Genomic DNA, 10879 nt, shown 5'->3' with positions numbered 1-10879 from the left:
GTTACAGTAATATTTAACGTTTATATTACATGTTTTTAATTATCAATAGATTATTGTAATTATTTAATCTCGATTACACTTTTTTTAATCCTATGCACTAAAGCATATTAAATCTCTAGAATAAAATACATTTCTTATAATATTTAATAGATAAAATATCTACATGGGTTTTATAAAACTAGATTTCCGTAAAACTAAAATTCCATAAACATTAGTTCAAGAGTAACAGTTAACAACAAATATCGACAAACATATTGGAGCAGAAACATGTATGCAATACAATAGCAGTGCAACTACAATTAGACGCATCTTAATCTCGAATGATTTGAGGCTCGGTAAGTGTAAGACGTCAATCAGGATAAGCGAGTCTGCAATATGCAGCGAGCAATGGAGGCTGCTTGTTGTAAAGGCTGGTTCAGACGCGGCCACTACATTAACCAAGTAGTAGCAAGTAAAGCCGAATTTACACTGTTTCATTGCGGATAATCATTGCGGATGATTCATGAAAAAAAAGTCGTTTTCATTCTCGTTTTATTCGCAATAATCCTCTAAAGTGAACGGGTTAAACTCAACTTTACTGTCAGCTCTCTAGTAGTTTGACTAAACTACTGTCCGCGTGTGAACCAGCCTTAAGGCGAACGCCTCGAAGGTTAAATGGGATCAACGCCGCGTTGTTCCTACTTGCCGTTAATTACTCTATGCCCTCACGTCCTTTCAATTGTACATACGAATCATCGATGTCACTGTACGTTAATTCAATTTGGATGAAATAAAAGAAAGAAGAAGCCACGGCACTAACCGCACGATTCACTGTCCGACTAACAACTCGTATCGCGCATAACTCGATCATGAAACAACTGGGTTAGCAATTTGGCGGCATGGATCGTTGACTGTCGACACAGGCAAGAGACGCCCACCGTGCATTATCAGAGGGAAAAATATGGATTTGACGAGAAGCAGATGTTACTTTTCACCGATAATCAGCACTCACGCCTAAAAGCATACGGCCGTTACACTTTTAGTCGTTGTTTTAAATGCGGCTGCATTGCATCATGAAACGAAGTAACCAAGTGGGAGAAAAATCTGATCGTCGATATTTCAGCGAAATCGATGTAAACGGTCTCGATGTGTTCCGTCACGGTTTTCATTTCTACCAGGAATTACGTCTACGTTTATCCTGCTTTTTACAGACGTTGACCGTAAAGTTATTTTAATAGCTGAAAATGTTAAACTCTTGCGGCTAACATGCCTTTCTTTGGGTTTATCTCTTGTTAACATTTACAGTTTAAGGCATAGTTTACTGGAAAGATTTGAGGATTTTATGAAAGTTTTTTCAATTTATTAAATATTTATTTTAGATATTGTAATATGCCATTTTCGGTATATTTCTTGTCGCCATTTTAATTTTAGTTGGAGGATGAGCAAGAATTAAAGAGCGTAGAGACGCTTGGAAGTTGCGACAGTCTTTTCAAGTATTTTTTAATATTTTAATATGGCTCCAATATCGTATCTTTTGTGTCGCTTGTATGTTAATTCCAACACAAGAAGATAAAAAAATAAAAACCAATAAAACCAAAATACCAAAATAAAAATAAACCAAAAATACATAGATTTTTCAAGTATTTTACATTTATTTTTAATATTTTAATATTGATTTTTTATATGGATTCTTTTCAATATATATGTTGCCTTTTTTACTTTAATCTTGTAATCTTGTAACCTTAATACTTGTAGATCACGCGAAGCATATTTTAAATATTTTAAATCTTTATGTCAGCACCTAATCAAATAATTAAAAATAAATTTTTTCAATCGTAAAAATATTTATACATATTTCTAAATGTCAAAATGTTTATAGGAATGTTATAACGAAAGGATCAAGTATTTTATCAATTTTTTAATTTATAATTGTGCAAGTATTACTGCAAATAAATAAAAATATAAACAAACAATTACATTAATGGAATCATGTGTATTCAACATTATAATATGAATATTTAAAATAATTTAGAAGAAAGTAATATCGTGGGGATTATCTCCAGCTCCGTTTATCCAGAAAATTAAATATCATTTTTTATCAGTAACGAACATATGAAGGTGCGTTTGGAATAGGAAGATATAAAATTAATTAATTTTTGCAGTTGTATTCATGAAACAATTTCACTGTATTTAAAGGCTGTATTCCTCAATTTAATTTGCCTTTTTGTTTTTTAATACTATTGTAGTAATTATACATATTTCGTCCGCTACAACTTTTATTTTATGGTAAATTTCTTCTGCAATAGTTATCGATAATCATTTAATTAAATAAGTTATATGTACACATAAAACTAATCATTATATATTAACAATCAAAATTAACCTGATCAGATATCTTATCTGAGATAAGAAATATTATACATACTATAATTCCTTTAGTTTATTATACTTTCTACTATAAAATACGATATCTTACATAAGCAATATGTATATCTAAATATGAGACCTAATCAATAACCTACGATGCTAGGGATCAATTATAGCAATTAATCAAATTATAGCAAAGACAGAAATTATTGTATCACAATATGGCATTACATCTTTGTAACTGCGTAATATGAGTAAGTGAAGAGGAGCAGAAAAATATGAATCGACTCCATGAGAGATCGTGTCAGAGCAGTACCATCAGGTTCAACGCTGCAACTGCAATCGTGTGTGTAAGATGCTGTGTCTGGTCGATGAAAGCTCGTCAGTGGTAAATTGGACGTATCAAGCCACATACTTTAACCAGTAGTCCTACTTAAGCTATAGTAGAAAAAGGTATGAAATGGTACACTCGGAGCTTTCATCAAAACATCAGATGATTTTCTCTATCAATGGAATCAATCGCATAATGATGCTTTATGTTATATTTTAATCACAACCATACAATTAAATAATAAATCAGATGATGCATTTAGAATGTCACATAATATACATGGATCTCTATAAATCTATATATATCACATGCATTATATAAAATACATACAATTTAAGGACTAAATAATTTAAATAAAATATTGATGTTCGTGAAATATTATAAAATATATTTTTTATTTGACTATTTTAATACGGTCAGCATACATTGAGCAAGTCATACTAAATTAAAAGGAACAGAATATTTTATTTTTATGATCCTACTCATATATTTTTGTAATATTATTAGTTTCTTCCTCTGTTTGTCGCCATCTGTCGTTTCCTTACTTTACTTTTTGCCGCACTTCTGACTACCTAACCTCTTCTTTTTGGTTTTTCTTATTTGTATTTCTCTCTCGTCTTTGTCTTCTTTTTCGCTTTTCTTCGCTTTCTCCTCGTATGCTCACACTTTATTTTCCTTTCTTCGTGTCACTTTGTGCTTCCTTTTCCTTTTTCCCTTCACACTTCACTTTTTCCAAAGAGTTCTCCGTCCACGTGTTACCCTCGCCCCGAACCAAACCGAAAGTGCTATTAGTTTCTTATTTATATTTATAATATTACCTAAGCTTGTAATGGAGGAAAACCTAACACAAAAATAATAACAATAATAGAAAAAAATATATTTCGTTTTAATTAACAGGGAAAGAAAATTACTACAGACCTTGTTAATATTTCATTTTCGAATTAAATTAACAGTTCAATTAATAATAATTAATCATAATTAATTAATAACAATTAATATCTATAAAATATATTTTATAATGTTCGTTCGTTCGAAAATGAGTTCTCCGAATTAGAAGTATAATTCATGTAAAACTCGTGTTTAGGAGCGATAGATACAAAATAGAAGAGCAACCGATGAGGTAATTGCTTTAAAAATATATCGTCGGCAACTGTGGCCAATTTTACTTAATGCTTCTGTATTTCGAAAATGATTTCCGTCTTTCTGAATATCGTGATAAACATCACCTATATTCATAACGTTTCACACATATTGTTATGACTTTAGAGTATTATTTTCATTAATTTTTTAAATATTGCTACCGAATTACAACTCTAAAACTTTTTTTCTTTCAAACAAATTTTAATGAACTTTTTCGTACTGTAATAGTTTATTTATCCCCCACTTTTCATTTTTAATTTATTCTTCATTTTTTATTTTTTATTTTTTATTTATTCTCCGTTCGCTTTCAAATATTACAAAATTTACAAGAAAATAATTTTTACCCATCTTGTCTAGCATATGTTTTTAGCAATTCTTGCGTAAAGTCCCTTATCAGTTCTAATTTTGATTTCATCAAGTTTATGCAAAATATTCTAATAGATTTAAATAAATAAATAAATTTAGAACAATATTTAATGCATATAAATGCGTAAAGAGTTATTAAACGTTTCTCGTCCATATTTATCGTAAAACATCGAAGAATAAAGAAGTAATGCAAATGATACGTTATTCTATTATTTATTATACTATGATTATATTTATCATATCATGCCATCAATATATTATTGATTTTTTTTTTATAAATCTCGATTATTTTCTACTTTTATATTGAAACGTTCTTATTTTTGTTATTTAAATATATATTGGTACTTTATCTTCGTCCTTTCTAAATGTTAATCATTATTTTCTTATTTTATCTTCTTTTATCTTCTTTTGATCACACATTGTAGAATTTTATCAAACTTTTTCTCATTTATTACAAGTATTAATTACATTTTTTCTTTATTGCAATTTGTGCGTTTGTATAATCGTTTAAAAAATAAATTGCAGCCTAAAATTAGCTTACTTTTCAATTTATTTCGTTACAATCTCCCATCATCTACAAACATATTCGACCTAATAGTATTAGTACAAGAAATTAAAGAAAACATACAGACGTGAATTTATAAAATACGCAAATAGTCGCATTATATGTACGATCATTTCAAGATCAATTGAAGACAAAAGTTAGCTTTTACACGGCTTCATTGTTTCTTTGTCCACATCAGTCGCAATTCGGACATTTTGCATCACTTCGTTTCAGCTCTTTTCACAATTCATCCTGGACTATGTGCAGTTTCTTTTTCGCTTCTGTCTTTTTATTCCTCGTCGAGAGTGACCTTCGACTGATGAGCTCGCAGCGAGATTTGTCTGTTTTAAAATAGCTCGTTTGGTCGCCGCATCTCAAATTTCACGCGAATTCTGACGGAAGCCGATACGCGTGGCGCATGCCTTTCGTCTGCTTCCATCGCGCGTTCCTCTTCTTGTACCGTATGCCATTCAATCGGCTTCGAATTTAGATGCGAAATGAAGGTGCGCACGCATGTAGAAAGTATTGATATGCGAACAGCATATATCCAACACGACACGTACGTTGAAATATATCGGCAATTGTTTAAACGTTGGACACACGCTCCGATCTCGGCCGAACATAATGGCTACCCAATAAACAGGAAGTCAGCTTCAGGTATTTGTAGCGTAGATTAATTTTCTAGCAATTTATTTGAAATATTGGCGATACGTTATTTGCTACATTAACTATAAGTGATTCAATTTTTAGAAAGTCTAGCTTTACCGACGTGTAGATGTTGAAAGTTGAAAGTTGTAACATAACCTCTACAGTAAGCTGCTGCAAAAATCAGTTTGATTAATTCCGGAATAGCCGTTCTTATGAAGCTGTTGAAAAATTAATTGGGTTGTGTAAAATTCGTAGAACAATTCTCTTTAAAGAAGATTTCAGTTCCAACTTCACCACTTTCAAATAAAAGTAATGTGAAATATGTAATATGGGTAATTTCGGTGTCTAAATTGTTGCATATATTATACTGTGAAGTTGCTGTTCTCTCCATTTCTGAATTGTTTGTTAGCATGCGCGCGTAGAAAATAGTCAAGAAATTCTTCCCAAAGAGAGAATGTCAGTCAGGCGTGAAAAATATGGCTTTCGAATCTCGGTGAGTTTTACTTTGGGCGATATCGTCGCGTTACAAATACCTTAAGCAATGTATGTAGAAGTTATAATTGTTCAGTCATATATATAATTATAAATAAAATATAATTATATATATATATATATATATAATTGAAATAGTCATATACATATAACAATATTGTAATACAATTTGTTGAAGGTAGAATTGATTATTTAGATTCATCATTTAATAAAATAAAAACGCCTATTAATACTAAGACGTCATATTAGATTTTTCATTCAAAGTTGCAAGACTATTTTATATTTATTGATGCCATAATTTATTCAGAGTTACCACTTTATAGAAAACTAGAAGGAACAACTATGGAATTACTTATATTACCAAATTGGAATTAAATAATCAATATGAAAAATTCTAGATAAATGTATAAATATAAAAAGTGAGAAAAAATAGCTGAATATATAATAATTATTTAACCAGAAGGTTTCTCATGTAGAATTACAAAAAGATTCTATTTTATGTAATATATTTTAATATTATAAAGAATAATGTGGGATATTTGATAGATAATATTATAAAACACTTTACAACGATAAATTTTGTAATTTTCCAATATGGAATAATTTTTGCCAAATTTTTACCCAGATACACTATGAAAAAAAGATAATTCCAAAAGATAAAATGAACGATTATTCGACTTAGAAAAAAAGCGGGGGTAAGTAATTGGAAAATATAAAATGAATTTTTTATTTAACGATGTAAATATTATTTTTAGGAAACATTTGATATAGATTAGCCGAAATAATTGTAACAGTGTGAACAGCTTTCCCGAATATTTGAAATGATATAAATAGTTTGTAAGTGAGTCAAGTGGCATGCAAGTGTCTTCCGCAGTCTGAAGAAAGAGAAATGACAAACATCCGACGAATTGGCACTGCTGTTTTAATTCAACACCGACTCAAGTACATACTTACAGTAGTATTCCCAACTATTTATATCTTACTATAATATCATTTTTATCGTATACCAAGCTTTCTCCAAATATTTGGATAAAATGTCTAAGCAAAGCAAAAATAATTCTGTTACTCCCAAGTTACTCTAAATTGAATTCAAATATTTCTGCTCCTTATATTATAATATTTATAATTAATGAGAGAATCAATCTATTATATTAAAAAATAATTTCATAAATATTCCTTAAGAATTGATGTTAATTAAATCATAAGTGTATTTTTAATTATTTAAAATTTATAGATAAGAGGACTTTATTGTTAAAACGATTTTCTAAACGTTAAATAATTTACATTGATCTACACAGTCAATGCCCATCTATCACTCAAGTGTTCATTGTTGAAGTAGAACAAAATGAAAGTGCTCTATTGAAAGAATGAATTGAAATAATGATTCAATTAAGAAACACTGATTCTTTGATCAACTATGTATTTACAACTACAAACTTTTTTTAATGTATCTTAAATTTTACAATTAAATATTGCCTTCATGAGAATACTGAAACAGGTAACTATAATTTTCTCATTTTCAAAATTGTTTCCACATTTTATCACAGCAAAGCTGAAAGTGATTGCATTCCAATTACTTCTAAACCAATATATCTTGTATACTATAATTATTTCTTTTATAATATACAAATTAATGTGACATCTCTTCAAGATCACATCATATATACTGCACGCTTATCATTTACCAATTTATTCATCACCAAACAGCTCCAAAGAGACCATCCATTAAGAATGCACTCTTCTCAAAATTTCTTATCTCAACATAAAAATTTATCCTCAACTGGCATCAGAATGACAGAATGTAATCATCATGGAACCACAAGTTGACAATTTATTAACAGCACCAAAACATCTCTCGTACCACGCTTACCGATTATTCTCTCTCTCGTACACCAAGAAGAGCTTCGAGGCACTTGGATCGGCTCACTTAGTATCCTCGTGTGTCACTGTTCAGATCCAATCAGCTGAGATTTTCGCGGTCACTCGCATGATTTTCAGCAGAATTTTCATGAAGACGAACGACAACGATGTTCTTGATGTCGATGGCGCCGAGACTATTAGTTCACTGCGACCGGCTTGTCGCGAGCCACCGGCCAGTGCCTAGGACAATATTAGAATCGTCAATCTACAAGAGTCTCCCTCTCCTTCTTGATTCGTCGTTGCCCATGTTCTGACGTGCTTCGTCTAGTCATCTCTTTTCTACTTTACAGCTTCGTTCTCGCTCGTCCTCCTTCAGACGACTGTCCTCTTTTCGGCATCGTTTCATCGTCGACGCCATTTCACTTAATTTTGTATCTGATTTTATCGCAGTTGGTTCATCAGTTGGTTAAGGGGGTGTCCTGAATTAGAATGTTATAAAACAGCGTCTTTTTGTGATTTTTTGAAGAAAGGAAAGAAAGAAATGAAGTTGTTGAATTTTGGGGTGTGGTTTTATATATATTTCACGAATAGAAACAAATTTTTTTTAAAGTACAAATAAAATTATATCAGATTTCTAAGGCTATTTCATGGGCTGCAGTTTTCAATCGGCGCGAAAAATCCACCTCGTAATTCTTGACCGAAACGAAAAACCAAAAAAGGATTAAATATTTTTCTTCTCGATGAACTAAAAAAAAGGCAGAAAATAATGCGAAACTAAAAATTTTTGGCGGGTTTGAAAAAAAAGTGTATTTTATAAAAAGAAAAAATAAACTTTAAGGTGCTATAACAATATTTAAATAAACTTTTTGACGAACTTTTTTAGTTCATCGAGAAGAAATATATATAATAATTTAATTCTTTTTTGGTTTTTCGTTTCAGTAAAAAATTACGAGGTGGATTTTTCATGCCGATTGAAAGCTGCAGCCCATGAAATAGGCTTAGAAATCCGTTATAATATTCTTTTTACTTTAAAAAAAATTTTTTTGTATTCGATAAATGTATATAAAACCATAGCTCAAAATTCAACAACTTCATTTCTTTCTTTCCTTTGTAAAAAAAAATCATAACAAGACGCTGTTTTAGAACATTCTAATTCAGGACACCCCCTTAAGGTCCAAGGGCTGTCTTCGACGGATTACCCTAATGCCAATGTGACCTAATCGCATTCTCGCGCTTACGATTTATCGTTCGATCACCTTGAAACCAGTTGTTTTAAAGTTCAATAGTATGGGAACTGTTTGTATCTTGTTCGGTACACAGCATTCGGTCGAATAATTTTTACAGACTATCATGTGATGGTTTCACGTGAAAAGATAGTAAGAGAATATTAAATACTAATTTTTCGTCCGCGGTTTAGTTTCCAAGCAAGCGAGTCTGAAAATTTGTCAAGTATACTTGAACTTGGCTAATTATAGACTGGGTATGAATAAACAATTAGCAAGAAGTTATTCTATCTGCGAAAATGGCTTCATTTCCACGAAATTGGAGTTTGAACAAATTTTATTAAAAATTGTCCTAGTACACGAATATGATAAATTTGAAAATTTATTTATCTCACAAGCAATGCGTCTTCCGAAGAAATTTTATTTTTCATTTTTGACTCATTTTCACATGTATAACTTTCTGTCGATTATTTACACCCGTCCAATCCGCAATTAACAATGTTCAAGTATATGTACTTGATGCATTTTCAAACTTGATTTTACTGAAAACGAAAATTCTATATTTCCTTCTTATGTTTTCATAAGGAATGACCTCATTTGCATATCGATGTTATTCAGCCGGGTTTACGTTTCTACGAGACTGCGAATTTTTATGAAAATTCATACTTTTGTATTATTATTATTTATTTTAGTCCGTGCCTTTCGGCTTTGGACGAACTTTCGATTTACATTTCTTACATTTATTGTATTGCACTCTAAAACTAATGACTACAAACTATTGCAACTTATGACTACACATTATTGTCACTTTGGTCTTTTGCCTCCTTGCTGTGCTAGGTTCTTGTCCTTCCTCCCCGTCTTGTATTGCCCTTGCCCTTCTCTTTTCTATTATTGCTTTTAATTCCATTAGTCCTTCTCCAGTCTCATTCAGTGTTTTTTCCATGTCTTTTGGTCCTCCCGTTATTTTGCATTCTTCTATTACATGTCTCAGATCCTCTTCTTCCTTTCCACATAGTCTGCATAGTTTTTTCTCCCTCCTCTTTCCAGTGTTCCCTCGCTTTGGTCTCGTTTCCACACCTGAATCTGGCTATAATTTTCCAGTCCTTCCACTTCATCCTCTCTTCCAAGTATTTTGGTAACTCTTCTTTGGCGATTTTTCTATAATGTATGTTATATTTGGATTCCCTTATCCTTTTCCTCCTCTCTTCTGTTTCTCTCTTCCTTCTTTCTTCTATAATTTGGTCTCCTGTCCAACTTTCTTGCTCTTCTCCTGCTTCCCTCTGTGTCCCTCCATTTTTCACCTCTTCTAGTCTCTTCTTTCTCTTTCTTGCTCTTTTCCCTTCCTGGCCATTTCCCCAGTTTCTCTCTCTTTCCTTTATGCACTCTTTTACCAGCTCCTTTTTCGGTTCTAGGGTTCTCTCCTCGTACCTTGCTGCTCTTTTTAATGCTTTTTCATACTTTTGTAAATGTAATTAAGAAAATTGAACTTAAGCAGAGGTTTACTTCAACCTCTAAACATCGTAATAACCATTTTATTTCAGATATTTTATTGACGAGATGATTCGACTAAAATAATCGAAAGGGACTAAAACTCGATCCTAGCTGAAGTTAACACTAGTAACCTATATCTTCTGTAACCTTATTTCCATATTCCTAACCTATATCTTCCACCCTGATTGCCATAACCTATAACTGCATTTTACATTTAACACTTGAAAATTCTATATTCTTCATCCAATGTCCAATATCTGTTAGCACTGGAACTACTGCACCAGTCAAATTGACTAGTTTTACAATTTTATTTTAAAATTCCTACTTTATGTTATATTTTCTTCCGCAATGATGTAATGACTTTCGCAACGATAACTAAAACAATAATATAATGAATTTTATTTTGTTTTTTATGTACTCAAACCGAAAATAATTTTA

At 31.2% G+C, this 10879-nt stretch overlaps 1 protein-coding gene and 1 long non-coding RNA gene across 4 annotated transcripts in view; one reads left to right on the top strand and one right to left on the bottom strand.

Annotated features, from left to right (window-relative positions):
- Nucleotides 1–10879, bottom strand: part of LOC122577337 — a 345413-nt gene that overhangs the window by 297904 nt on the left and 36630 nt on the right. The gene's annotated exons all lie outside the window — the stretch shown is intronic.
- Nucleotides 4678–7211, top strand: LOC122577339. Of its 3 annotated transcripts, none has more exons than XR_006320217.1 (4): nt 4678–5384; nt 5478–5868; nt 6493–6809; nt 7102–7211. It is a non-coding gene; the product is annotated as an uncharacterized LOC122577339 (long non-coding RNA). The 3 variants fall into 3 exon arrangements; XR_006320216.1 differs by lacking the exon at nt 7102–7211 and having other exon boundaries at nt 6493–6562; nt 6623–7079; XR_006320215.1 differs by lacking the exon at nt 7102–7211 and having other exon boundaries at nt 6493–7079.

Source organism: Bombus pyrosoma, linkage group LG18 (assembly GCF_014825855.1).
Source record: "Bombus pyrosoma isolate SC7728 linkage group LG18, ASM1482585v1, whole genome shotgun sequence".
In the NCBI taxonomy this organism is placed as follows: domain Eukaryota; kingdom Metazoa; phylum Arthropoda; class Insecta; order Hymenoptera; family Apidae; genus Bombus; species Bombus pyrosoma.
The sequence above is the reverse complement of the archived record's forward strand: the minus strand, read 5'-3'. Positions and strand labels throughout refer to the sequence as shown.